This window comes from Papio anubis, chromosome 17, assembly GCF_008728515.1.
Source record: "Papio anubis isolate 15944 chromosome 17, Panubis1.0, whole genome shotgun sequence".
Taxonomy (NCBI): Eukaryota; Metazoa; Chordata; class Mammalia; order Primates; family Cercopithecidae; genus Papio; species Papio anubis.
This window is the reverse complement of record NC_044992.1, coordinates 53,027,524-53,041,337: the sequence shown is the minus strand read 5'-3', so window position 1 is coordinate 53,041,337 and position 13,814 is coordinate 53,027,524. Positions and strand designations below refer to the sequence as shown.

The 13,814-nt window shown below is 48.1% G+C and overlaps 1 long non-coding RNA gene across 5 annotated transcripts; it reads right to left on the bottom strand.

Moving 5' to 3' along the window:
• Nucleotides 1-5,039: 5,039 nt before the first annotated feature.
• On the bottom strand, nt 5,040-12,944 carry LOC110741551. 5 transcript variants are annotated; one of them, XR_002517895.2, is made up of 6 exons: nt 11,896-12,944; nt 10,478-10,614; nt 7,644-9,929; nt 7,060-7,190; nt 6,617-6,735; nt 5,040-5,518 (listed from the first exon to the last, which is right to left on the bottom strand). It is a non-coding gene; the product is annotated as an uncharacterized LOC110741551 (long non-coding RNA). The 5 variants fall into 5 exon arrangements; XR_002517896.2 differs by lacking the exon at nt 11,896-12,944 and having other exon boundaries at nt 7,644-9,276; nt 9,617-9,929; nt 10,478-10,926; XR_002517894.2 differs by lacking the exon at nt 11,896-12,944 and having other exon boundaries at nt 10,478-10,926.
• Nucleotides 12,945-13,814: the final 870 nt, after the last annotated feature.

The window sequence follows — 13,814 nt, the reverse complement described above, 5'->3', positions numbered from 1 at the left end:
GAGGAGGTAGCCTGGAGTATCTGCTGCTCCTTGTAAACTTAGGCAGAGTCTGCCGTAAATTTCACCATAATTCCATTTAAGAAGCTCCCCTTGAAGCTTCTGCTACAGGAAGGAACAGCAATTACTGAAAGTGCTTTCAAATCTCTCTCACCATAATCCCAGCAGGACAAAGACCTGGCCCTATCCACCAAAACTTCTCAAAGCTCTCCATTTTACTTAGACCATCTTAGTTTTACAACGAAATTCAAAAAAAATGTGATTCACAATATGAATAGTCTCTTTATAGCCAGCTGTCTTGGAATGGGTCTGTTATTAAAGTAAAGACTGTCTGTCTCCTACTTCATGGTAACAAATTACTCTTCCAACAAGATCGTTGACATGAACCCAGACATCCGTCCCAGCCTCAAGGATTTTTGGCTTTTGAACCATCACCGCTGTCATAGGTTTGGACTTCGACATTCCTAAATTGATTTTTCTTCACCAATTCTGGGCTCTTTCACATCCACTGACAAACATGTTGGGATGTCATGAGGTGACACAAACGAGCAGCCAGCAGCCCCATTTTGGAAGTATCTCCATTCCACTTGGCTCATATTGTACAGCCTGTTGATGCCATTGTTTGAATATGTTGTTGTGTTTATTGATAGTAAAAATGAGCAAACATGGGAAAATAAAAGTGTAGGTAGTAGGTAATAAACAAGAAAGGGTCTCACAAAGTTAATATAATTAAAATTAAAATGAGGCCGGGTGCAGTGGCTCGTGCCTGTAATTCCAGCACTTTGGGATGCTGAGGCGGGAGGATCACCTGAGGTCAGGAGTTTGAGACCAGCTGGGCCAACACGGCAAAATCTGGTTTTTACTAAAAAATGCAAAAGTTAACTGGGCATGGGGGCACACATCTGTTGCCTCAGCTACTTGGAAGGCTGAGGCAGGAGACTCTCTTGAACCTGGGAGGCAGAGGCTGCAGTGAGCTGAGATTATGCCACTGCACTCCAGCCTGGCCAGTACAGCAAGACTTTGTCTCAACAAATAAATAATTCATTAATTAAAAATAAAAATAAAAGGAAAGTTGTTTTCATTTTAGCTCAGTGTTCATTTAACTCAAGTTGGTTGACTGGATTCATTTGTGAGGTGAAAAAAAAGTTTGTTTTTTTTTTTTTTTTTGAGACAAGGTCTCACTCTGTCACCCAGGCTGGAGTGATGTGACACGATCATGGCCTATACAGCCTTGACCTCCTGGGCTCAAATGATCTTCCTACCTCAGCCTCCCAAGTAGCTGGGACTTAACAGGCATGTGCCACCACACCGGGCTAATTATTTTATTTTATTTTTATTTTTTTTGTAGAGATGGGGTTTCACTATGTTGCCCAGGCTGGTCTCAAACTTCTGGGCTCAAGCAATCCTCCCACCTCAGCCTCCCAAGGTGCCGAGATTACCAGCTTGAGCTACTGCACTCAGCCAGAAAATAAGACCTTAGAAATAAATTATCAGTGATCATGTTCTTAGAAGCAAAATATAATTAGGGAATTGCCATTCTTTCTAGTTGAGTATAGAATCCACCTTAAAACATACAATAATAATTATTAACATATTTAGTGCATACGACCCTGTTTTGAACGCTTTATATATATTACTTAATTTGCACAAGAACCCTATAAGGTGGTTTCTATAATCATTCCCTCTTTCAGAAAACTGAGACACAGAGAGGTCTCAGTCACACACCTAGGAAGTGGCAGATTTATGCCCGTGTAGGTAGGTCACTGACCACATTCTGAACCATCAGGCTCTACTTCTTCTTGCATAGTGTAAGATTATTATCTAACTTTGATACATTTGATATTCTTAGACATTTCCAGGAACTTATTACATGTGAAAAAAAAACCGCTGGGTGCATTGGTTCACGCCTGTAATCCCAGCACTTTGGGAGGCCGAGGCAGCCAGATCACAAGGTCAGGAGTTCGAGACCAGCGTGGCCAACATGGTGAAACCCCATCTCTACTAAAAATACAAAAAATTAGCAGGGCATGGTGGTGGGCACCTGTAATCCCAGCTACTCGGGAGGCTGAGACAGGAGAATCACTTGAACCCAGGAGGTGGAGGTTGCAGTGAGCTGAGATTGCGTCACTGCACTCCAGCCTGGGCGACAGAGTGAGACTCCATTTAAACAATAATAATAAGACAAAGTTGTACTGGGATAGGACAGTCTTTGGGGAAGCCATTTCTCTTTGCTGCTTAGCTTTTGTGAGCATGCTGTGGTCAGCTTTCAGACCTCAGGTTAAAGATGGATTGAGGAGGAATTTAGGTGAGATCAAGATAGAAGTCATCTTGCCATGATCAGAGTCATTAGCTTGTGAACAACCCTATTTATACTAAAGGTTAGGAGGCTGAGTTTTTCTGGGAAACACACTAAAACTCCTGTACAAGGCAGAAGCCCACGTGTTTGAAACAAAACAAAATATCTTTGGAAAGGGCTGCTCAGATGCAGGATGTTTGCATGGGACGGAGATTTACCTGTCACTGGGAACACTGCCAGTAGCCTGGAGTGTAGCTGTAACCCAACGCCGATCCACTTCGGATGCGGGAAACTGAGGTCAGCCTGGGAGGAGGAGAAGGCTAGAGGACGTACCCACTGTGCCGACCGGATCTCACATCTCCCCAATGCAGGTTAGCTGTCAGAGTTTCAAAGTGAAGAGGCAAGCGCTTCATCAGGATGGATGCCTTAAGCTTGGAAACCAGATTTGCTGGGAGTAAACATCCAGGTGGGCCTAGACTAGAAAGCTGGTACTAAGTTAGTTAGACCATTTCAAAGGTTTATCACAAAACCTTTGAAAAGCTGCGAACACGCCAGAAAAAAATTTTAAAAGTACATATGCATATAGCTGTAGATTCAACACAGGCAACGCATCTCCTACCCTCAAACAAATCCATGCCCCTCCTCAGGTTAAGAGCGCCTGCAGAGGGCGAGGGTATTTGGGATGTGAGCCATGAGCCAGGAAGGCTAAAAGGGCGGAGCAACATGGGTCACATGACCCGTCTTCTGGTTCAATGCCAGGTCCGGAAGGTTACAAAAGGTCTCCGCACCAGGCTACGCCTGTCAGAACCCCTCACAAGCTGTTCTCATTCACACTCACAGCATCTCTGCTAGAGGCATGGGGTGGCGACCTCATTCCTCCTGTGGTCATTCAGGAAAAGGGAGAGCCGGATGCCTTGTCCATCTGTCCATCCTGGGGCCTGCCCTTCCTGCCTGTCCCCACACCTTGCCCCTCAGGCTGGACAGACACCCCATCCATCTGCCTTTCCTCTACTTCTAGTGTGGGAGGTGGGTGGAGGGGAGTCAGGGTGTCTACAGACAGGGTTTCAGCTGGAGGAGGCCTGGAGACCCAAAACTCAAACCACTTAGGAAGAGGCTGCTGTGAAAAGGGACGGTGCGGTATAGGGCCTGGGAAAGAACTTGGGTGGCTTGAATAGCACGATAAGCGGGCCAGGCTCCTCATGAATGGGACCAAGGAGCCTGTGGAGGTTCTTCAGGGAGAGGGTGGAGCAGGATGAGGGTGGAGCTGCAGGAGGCTCCAGGCAGCCCCTCCACTGCCCTGTAAGCATGGGCTAACGGAGGCTGTTGGCCATGGCTATGGTAGAAGCTGTGACTGGGAGAGAGGTGGCAGGGGAGTGTCCCATCAAAGCATGGAGCTGTGGAGAAGGAGGCATCCCAGAGTGGGCTCTGGCCCCGCCTCCAGAAGGAGGTGTGGAGGAAAGGCTTCAGGTGCCAAGTGCAATGCCCCAGGCCCCGGGAGAGGGGCAAGAACTTCCGATGCCGCTAAGCAGTAGCTTCCCAAGGCTGCCCCAGGTGCTTGTGTCCAGCCCTGTGTGCTCCTGATCTGACTCTCCCAGGAAGGCACCTCCTGCTGAGCTCTGGGTGACAAGATGGAGTCAATGTGCATCACCCTGAGCACTTGTTTCTTTTTTTTTTTTTTTTGAGATAGGGTCTCGCTCTGTTACCCAGGCTAAAGTGTAGTGGCATGATTACGGTTCATAGCAGCCTCAATCTCTTCAAGTCAAGTAATCCTCCTGCCTCAGCCTCCCAAGTAGCTGGAACCACAGGCATGGCACTATGCGCAGCTTTTTTTTTTTTTTTTTTTTTTAGTACAGACAAGGGCCCCCATGTTGTTCAGGCTGGTCTTGAACTCCTGGCCTCAAGCAATCGTCCCTCCTCAGCTTCTCAAAACACTGGGATTACAGGCCTAAGCCACTGCACCTGACCTTGAGCACATGTTTCTTGGACAAGTGTCAGCTGTTGGCATCTGTATGGCTGGAGAGCGGGAATCAGGACGGAGGTGAAGAGAGGGGCAAGGCCGAGGGCAGGGGGTGATGTTGGTGTCACTGCAAACAGACCTGGGCACACATGTCTGTGAGGGAGAATCAGGAGATGATATTGCTGAAGGAAGCTACACGTTTGCACAGGGGCGTTCAAAGCCACGCTATCACATCCTCATCCTTGGCTCACTAGATCTTTAGCAGACGGAGCTGACCTACCCTGGGGCACCCTACAGGGCAAAGACTATGAGAGCAGGGTTCACACAGCTTAGATAATCCAGGGCCAGAGCACACCAGGTTCAACCTCCTCATCGGATATGCATGAGGTCGGCTCAAGTTCTATGCAAGCCCCCAAAACGGGTGAGTCTTGCCCAAAAATCACTGAGATCATCAAGAGTGGGAAAGTATGGACCAGAGCAGACAGACTGGGCTTAAGTCCTAGCTGTGCCACTGATGAGCCTGGCAACCTCAGTCATGCGATCTGACCTATCTGAGCCCCAGTTTCCTGACATGGGCAATAGGGGTAATAGCACTAACAGTAAATGGAAGGACACACATCCAAGCACTGCACTCCATCCTGACAAATGCTGGTTCTCTGTCCAGGTCTTTGGGTGCCACGCCCACCTCAGTCCTCTCACCTACCCACTCAGCTTGTCGACGAAGGCTGTGGCTCCTGATTTGTGTGTCAGTTACCCATCACTGCATTTAAAAAATGACCCACAACTTAGTAGCTTAAAATAACAAATGTTTAGTATCTCACAACTTCCGTGAATCAGAGATTCAGAAGCAGCTTGGCTGGGTGGTTCTGGCTCAGGGTCTCCAATGAGGTTGCAGACAAAACATTGGCCTGGGCTGCAGTTCTCCAAAGGCTTGACTGGGGATGGTGGGTCGGCTTCCAAGATGGCTTATTCCCACAGCTCTTGGCAAAAGGCCTCGTTTCTTTGCTAACTATTGGCAGGAGGCTTCAGTTTCTCGCCATCTCTCCACTGGGTTGCTTGAGTGTCCTCACAACATGGCAGCTGGCTTTCCCTTACAGTGAGTAATCCAGGAAAGAGAAGAAAGCCATGGTGCCTTTCATGACCTAGTCTCAGAAGTCACATACTCTTATTTCCACTTTATGCATTAGAAGGAAGTCATCCTGTCCACCCACACTGGAGGAGAATTAGGCTCTGCCACTTCAGGAAGGAGGCTCAAAGAATTTTTAGACCTATTATGAAACCACAACTTGAAACAAATGTCCTCTCCAGTGACTTTTGGCTTTTCTTACATAGAACAGAAACAATTGGGCTAGGGACCCTTGGAAAATGGGGAACCCTGAGTGTTGGCGTGTCTGGCTGAAGTGAGGCTAAGATAGCCATAGATTTGAGGACACTGCCAAGGTCTCCATGATCCTCAGCGAACAGCCTCTGAAGAATAAGGCAGGACTGGCCAGGGGGCAGGGTGGGGGGAGGATGCAGGCACACCACACCATCCTGCAACCCCATTCTAATGACCTGAGTTGGGCTGGGAGGGGAATGAGCCGCCAAACCCACAAGACTCATCCAAGAGGCGGGGGGCAATTTTAACAATTTGGGGCACAGCTAAGACAGTCGGTCAGGGTTTATACCTTAAATGGGGGAGAATCCTGGCACCCATTGGAAGGTCTCTGTGTGCTAGTATTTTCCATTATCCCAGATGATGAGAGTCACCTGCAGTGCTCGTTAAAGGGCCCCACCTCTTTTGTGTTTGTTTGTTTGAGACAGGGTCTCGCTCTGTCGCCCAGGCAGGAGTGCAGTGGTGCAATACCAGCTCACTGCAACCTCTGCCTCCCAGGTTCAAGCGATTCTCCTGCCTCAGCCTCCCGAGTAACTGGGATTACAGGTGCCCACCACCACTCCCAGCTAATTTTTGTATTTTTAGAGTGGAGATGGGGTTTCACCATGTTGGCCATGCTGGTCTTCAACTCCTGATCTCAGGTGATCCACCTGCCTCAGCCTCCCAAAGTGCTGGGATTACAGGCAACTCCTGATCTCAGGTGATCCACCTGCCTCAGCCTCCCAAAGTGCTGGGATTACAGGCATTAGCCACTGCATCTGGTAAAGGGCCCCAGCTGTAACCGACTGCTTCCTATTTTTTTACAGCAGAGGACAGGTGATCCAGAAAGTTAGTAAGTGCCCTGGGATTCTTATGATCATTTGATAGGAGAAATTATTTGATAGGAGAAAGGACATTTGGGAAGTATCATAGGGCTAACGGGACGGAGGACAAGCCAATGAGAACCACAGCTGCCTTCTGTGATCTGTAAAATGGGAACAACCAGGATTACCTTGATTGCCTAAAGGCAAACCTTGAACAAATGGCTTCTTGGGGTTCCTTTCAGCTTTGGACCAGAGCAGAGAAATGAGGAAGATTTTGGCAACCGAAATTTTAGCTCCAGGAAACTCCCTTAGGGAAAGAGATTGCAGTTAAGGCAGAGGAAGCAAGCATCCCCATCTTTCCCCTGGGTGCTGACACACATCTGAGGAGTTAGTGTCTTGGGGCCCTCTAGAGCCCCCTGGGGCTACCCACCCACTCAGCAGCCTTGGCAGAAGAAAATGTGTCAGCTGGGCTTGGCAGCTCTCCCAGCACCAGCCCAAGATGCTCTGAACAGAAATAAAATCTGCCTTCTCACTCCGGAGGATGGGCTCTCCTGCTCCCTATGAGTCAGCCCCACACGTGCAAACCCAGAATAAGTTGGGTGGACAGATGGAGGAAAGAAGGGAGGGGAACCTGATGCAGGCTGTGGGGCAAGCTGGCAAATCCAAAGGCTTTGTTGGCAGGGAGATCTGGGTTCGAGTCCTGCCTCCACCACCTCCTGGCTCTGTGATCTTGAGCAAGTTGCATGGCCCCAGTTTCTTCATCTGTAAAACGGGAATAAAAATACCACCATGGGCCCAGGCGCCGTGGCTCACACCTGTAATCTCTGAACTTTGGGAGGCCAAAGTGGGTGGATCACCTGAGGTTGGGAGTTTGAGACCAGCCCGACCAACACAGAGAAACCTTGTCTCTACTAAAAACAAACAAACAAACAAACAAAAAATTAGCTGGGTGTGGTGGTGCATGCCTGTAATCTCAGCTACTCGGGAGGCTGAGGCAGGAGAATTGCTTGAACCCGGGAGGCAGAGATTGCGGTGAGCCAAGATTGCACCATTGCACTCCAGTCTGGGCGACAAGAGCAAAACTCCATCTCAAAAATAAATAAATAAATAAATAAATAAATAAATAAATGCCACCATTGCAGTTATGACAAGAAGACAGCAGAGCTTAGTCCTGGAGCCAGACTTCCTGAGTTGACTCCTGGCTCAACAACTTACCACCTGTGTAACCGCGTGCAGGTCACCTAACTTCTTAAAGCCTCAGTCTCCCCATCTGTAAAATGGAGGTAATTATAGTGCCTACCCTACGGGTTGCTGTGAGGATTTAATGCATTAATTCATATAAAGCATTTAGGATATTGAAGGACCTGAGTACCTGAGAATCTTGGCATTCATGGGGGTCCTGGAACAAATCTCCCACAGGTACTGGGGGACAACTGTACTGCCAGGCACATTGTCAACGCTAAGTGCTCACCATATAAAGGAAGGCTCAGCAGTACCCAGGGACTGGTTCTTTGTCACCCTATAGCATTCCCTTCCCTCCAGAAAGCTGTGCACCTGCCAGGTGCTGGATGGAGCTGGGGAGGAAAAGGCGGGGAAGGGAACTGGCCTTCACTGAATCTTGGTGACAGGCCACTGTGCCAGCTGCTTCCACATCCAAGTCCTCCTCCTGCTCTGTCCCCTCCCTCCTTCCTCTCCTAGTCTGTTTCCATTCCACATTCCTTCACCCACACAGGTCATCCCCCCAATCCCGTATTGCAACACTGCTAAGCAGAGATCGGTCAGTTGACAAACTTGAACTGAGGTCCTCCCTAATCACGAAGCCCCATACAGAGTTCCCAGGAAGGAGCCAGGGTGCCAGGGGCTTGGGAGATAAGACAAAGGAAAAAACCAAAATCCAGATCTCAGGGAGCACTGGGTGCCCCACCTTGGAGAAGCAGGTGTGGTTGGCGGCCAGGCGGCAAGCCAGCTCTAACCACACCAGTGATAACGCCGCTCTAGGCCACTGCTTTGCAATACTCTGGAATCAGCAGGCAGCTTTAAAAGTTCTGGTTCCACCCCCAGAGAGTCCAAGGTAATGGCACTGAGATACGGCCCAGGCACTAGGAATTTTAATTTAAAACTCTCCAGGTGATGCTCAGATGCAGCTGGGGCTGAGAGGTAGGACTCCAGAACAGTGATGGTTCTTAAACTGCAGCATGCATACGAATCACCTGGAGGACGTGTTAAAACACACATCACTGGGTCCCAACCCCAGAGTTTCTAATTCAGTAGGGCCTTGGGACTCACCCCAAAAGTTGCACTTCTAATATGTTTCCAAATGATGCTGATACTGCTGGTTCCCTGGCACTACACTTTGAGAATCACCCTCTTAGGATGGTGATCAACAAACTACAGCCCTTGAACCAAAAATCCAGCCTGTTTCGTAAATAAAGTTTTATTAAAACACAGCCATGCCCAGTGATTTACATATTGTCTATGTCTACTGTCACAATACAAGAGTTGAGTAGTCAGGACAGAGACCACGTGCCTTGTATAGTCTAAAATACAATCGAGCTCTTTATAGAGAAAGATTGCTGACCCCAGTTCCAGAAACCTGTGAAGCCACAGATAGCAGGATCCTGGGTCCCTGAGTGACTGCCTCGAACAGAGCTTTTGTACTGACCTGGAGATGTTTTATGAGGAAGAAATAACTGTCAACATTCTTTAAAGCACTGTATTTTGAGGCCTCTTTATTACAGTGGCTCAGCCTCTGCTACATTCCCAATCCTGGCTCCAGCATATCCTGGCTATCTTTATAATCTCTTGAGTCTCAGTTTGCCCATGTTGAAAAATGTGAATAATATTGACCCTGTGGGTTATTGGAAGGATTAAATAAAATATAAAACCCTGACAATAGATCTTAGTTTTCTTACTGCTGCTCCCTTTGAGGGTGGGAGAAGGAAATAATTTCTGTTCCCCAAGAAGTCCCAGTTGTCTGGGGGAAAGCAGGTGACCATCTTTGTCATCCTACAGTATTCACTTCTGACCCTATGACATGTCACAATCTGACATGCCAGAGAAAGTTGCTAAACCTCTAGGTGCTTGTTTTGCTCCTAAGCCAAAACACACTCCATTTCCCCAGTCCCATCCCCTGTTCCCAATTAATCCAGTTTTCTTTTATTTGGAGGCTGCCATAGCTGTTCACTTACACAAGTGTCCTTTTCAACTCCGATAAGCCGATCTTGGAGCTACTTTAAAATAACAGTTTCTCTAGGTGGGGAAGCCTCTGGCTGGGCCAGAGGGTGAGGCAACCGGCTTAAGTGGCCGCCCACGGCTGGGGAGGGAAGGAGCTACAGGAGAGCACTCTAAACCAAGGTCAGTAATTATACGGTTTCTACTTGGCTCCACTTAGTGCCAGCTGTGGAGTGAGGTTGCCACTCCCCCCTACTGGTAGCGAGTGGGTCGCTTGGTTTAAAAGCATGTCTTCATCATCTGCTGAACGTCAAATACTGAGCTAAGGAGCTGGGGAGGAAGACAGGGGAAGGGACACATAAGAAACAGATCTAGAAATGTCACCATCAGCAGCACTTTGCAGGATGCAGCTAGAAAGAGGCCAAGAAGGCCAGGCACGGTGGCTCACACCTATAATCCCAGCACTTTGGGAGGTCGAAGTGGGTTGATCACCTGAGGTCAAGAGTTCGAGACCAGCCTGGCCAACATGGTGAAACCCTGTCTCTACTAAAAATACAAAAATTAGCCAGGCATGGTGGCGGGCACCTATAATCCCAGCTTCTCGGGAGGCTGAGGCAGGAGAATCACTTGAACCCAGGAGGTGGAGGTTGCAGTGAGCCGAGATCATGCCACTGTACTCCAGTCTGGGTGACAGAGCAAGACTCCATCAAAAAAAAAAAAAAAAAGAAATAAAGAAAGAAAGAGAGAAATAGAAGAGGAGAGGAGAGAGGAGAGAGAAGAGAAGAGGCGAGGCCAAGAAGCCACCAGGTCTAAAGGCTCAGGGGTGCCAGGGTCCATGCATTACAGCCCCTTCCACACCTGGCTGATCACCCAGTCACCTGGAGAGTTGATAAAATATGCAGGTTCCCAGGTATACCCAGGCCCATGGAAGCAGATTCTCCACAGTTGTAAGCAAGCTCCTCGGGTGATTCTCATGGTGCCTGGCACTGGCCTTAGAATAGACTTTGAGGCAACACTACATTAGATGCAATAAGAAGAAGGACTTTGACATTCACAGATCTGGGTTTAGATTCCAGGTCCAGGGCACAAAAAGGACCAAGCATAAAAGTAAAAATGGATAAGTTGTACTATATCAAGATTAAAAAAAAAAAAAAACTTCTGCTCTTCAAGACATACCATTAAGAAAATGAAGACAGGCTATAGACTGATAGAAACTATCTGCAAAAACTAGAGATAACATTTGACTCAGCCATCCCATTACTGGGTATATACCCAAAGGATTATAAATTATGCTGCTATAAAGACACATGCACACGTATGTTTATTATTGCACTATTCACAAAAGCAAAGACTTGGAACCAACCCAAATGTCCATCAATGATAGACTGGATTAAGAAAATGTGGCACACATACACCATGCAATACTATGCAGCCATAAAAAAGGATGAGTTCATGTCCTTTGCAGGGACATGGATGAAGCTGGAAACCATCATTCTGAGCAAACTATTGCAAGGACAGAAAACCAAACACAGCATGTTCTCACTCATAGGTGGGAATTAAACAATGAGATCACTTGGACACAGGGTGGAGAACATCACACACCGGGGCCTGTCGTGGGGTGGGGGAAGAGGGGGATAGCATTAGGAAATATACTTAATGTAAATGACGAGTTAACAGGTGCAGCACACCAGCATGGCACATATATACACATGTAACAAACCTGCACATTGTGCACATGTACCCTAGAACTTAAAGTATAATTTTAAAAATGAATATAAAACCTAGAAACTATCGGCAAAACATGTATCTGACAAAGGACCAGTATCCAGAAAATTAGAAAAAAAAAATTCTCAAAACTCAATAGCAAGCCAATAAAAAAGAACCAACCCAATAAACAACCAATTATTTTTAATGGACAAAAAATTTGAACAAGTACGAACTAAACAAGAGCTACAGATGGCAAATAAGGACATACAAGATGCCCAACAATATCAGACATTAGGAAAATATAAATTAAAGCTACAAGATACCATCTAACACCTACGAGAACGGCTTAAATCAAACCCTAGGTCTACTGATTACTATTTGTAAAACCTCAGGCAAAGTACTTGACGACTCCGTGCCTCAGTTTACACAGCTGTAAGAGGGATAATGTCTTCTCCCTGGGGATATTGTCAAAAATGTTTAAAGTAATGTTTCAAGCGTGTGCATCGAATAGATACTAAGTGCATTCGGTTTCCACCTTTCCTTTGCCCCCCCTCCCTTTTCTCCTATACAAGGGACCTGAATCATTTACTCAAGATTTTTACTCTTCTGTACTTCACAATCTAAAGCCTAATTATCTTGCTTCCGTTTCATAGGAAAAGAGACTGTTGAAGGTAGGCCCGGTGATGGCAGAGAGAAAGAACAGCAAAAGACACCCATGATGTATCCACTCTCTCATTCACTCCTTTGTTCGTTCATTCATGACGTACCTGATGCCTTCAGGCACTGCACTAGTGCATTCAGAATTTATTCCTTCCGGTGGGTTCTTGGTCTCGCCGACTTCAAGAATGAAGCTGCGGATCCTAGCCGTGAGTGTTACAGTTCTTAAAGATGGCATGTCCGGAGTTTGTTCCTTCAGATGTTCAGATGTGTCCGGAGTTTCTCCCTTCCAGTGGGTTTGCGGTCTCCCTGACTTCAGGAGGGAAGTGGCAGACCTCTGCAGTGAGTGTTACACCTCATAAAGGTAATGCAGACCCAGAGTGAGCAGCAGCAAGATTTATTAGGAAGAGCGAAGAGAAAGAACAAAGCTTCCCAGCTTGGAAAGGGACCTGAGCTGGTTGCTGTTGCGGGCTCTAGGGGCCAGCGTTTATTTCCTCATTTGGCCCCGCCCACATCCTGCTGATTGGTCCATTTTATAGAGCGTTGACTGGTCCATTTTACAGAGAGCTGATAGGTCCGTTTTTACAGAGTGCTGATTGGTGCGTTTACAAAGCGTTAGCTAGATACAGAGCGCTGCTTGGTGCATTTACATTCCTTTAGCTAGACAGAAAAGTTCTCCAAGTCCGCCCTTTATCCAGGAAGTCCAGCTTGCTTCACCTCTCAATAGAGATGAAGGAGCCCCAGTCCCTTCCCTCAAGGAGCCCTCATTTCTGCAGGGGAGACGGAAACATTGTCTTAACCTGGCCTCTCTCAGTTGAGTAACAGACCCTAGTTCACCCCAGCTCCAGGAGAGTTAGGCTTCATGTGTCCTGGAAGGCTCTGGCTCATAGATCCAAGGAAGCAACCACAGCCTCAGGCGCTCAAAACCCCAAGACACTCCCCTAGTCTCTCACGTCTGCTTGTCTCTTCTTTAGCGGAGGTCTTGCCCTCTCTCTCACATCCCTGATCCTGCCGTCTCCACGTGCTGGGTCACCCCTGCAGCCTTGGCAGTGCCCACACGTGAGTGGCTCGTATTTTTCCAGAGGAGGATTCTGATTGGCCTTGCTTGGGGACACACTCTATCTTTTGGCCAATCGCCTTTGCACGGATGGCAGTCACGTGCAATTTGAGCGTGCAGTTCCCAGGAAGCAGGGCCAGAGACAACTTGGATGCAGGTGGTTAACGGGGGAGGCAACCATGGGAAGCAATGAGGGGGTGTGGAGGGTGAATGAGGTGGTGGTTAAGTGGGCCTGAAGCCGTGCAGAGTACGTCAGAATCGACTCCCCGAAGGCCGGGAGACTGAAGCACCTATTCCCCTCCTCTCGTCTCCCACTTCCCCCTTCCCCCATCTCCATTCCAGGCTGCACCTGTGCAAGGACTGAGCAGAAAAGGCACAGTGAGGGGCAGACGCTGGAGCTGGGATTGGAAGAGGGCCAAGGGGTGAGATGCCAGGCACAAAAGCCTCTGCTCCTGTGGCCAGGAAAGCAAAATGATGAAGAAGAGGGTGGGAAAGCTGGGCGTCGTGGCACATGCTTGTGGTCCCAGCTACTCCAGAGGCTGAGGCAGGAGGATCGCTTGAACCCAGGAGTTCGAGACCAGTCTGGGCAACATAAGAAAACCCAGTCTCAAACACAACAACAAGGGCAGGGGCGGGAACACTTTCTGGGCACAACCTGGTTGTGGGGGTGCTCCCACAATCTAGCAGCTCCTCTACCAACAGTTATAATACAATGCCCTTGGGGAACTGCCTGGCCCAGGCCAGGGTCAGCAGGGCCAAGATCAGCTTTCTTCAAACCACCGCATTCATTCCCT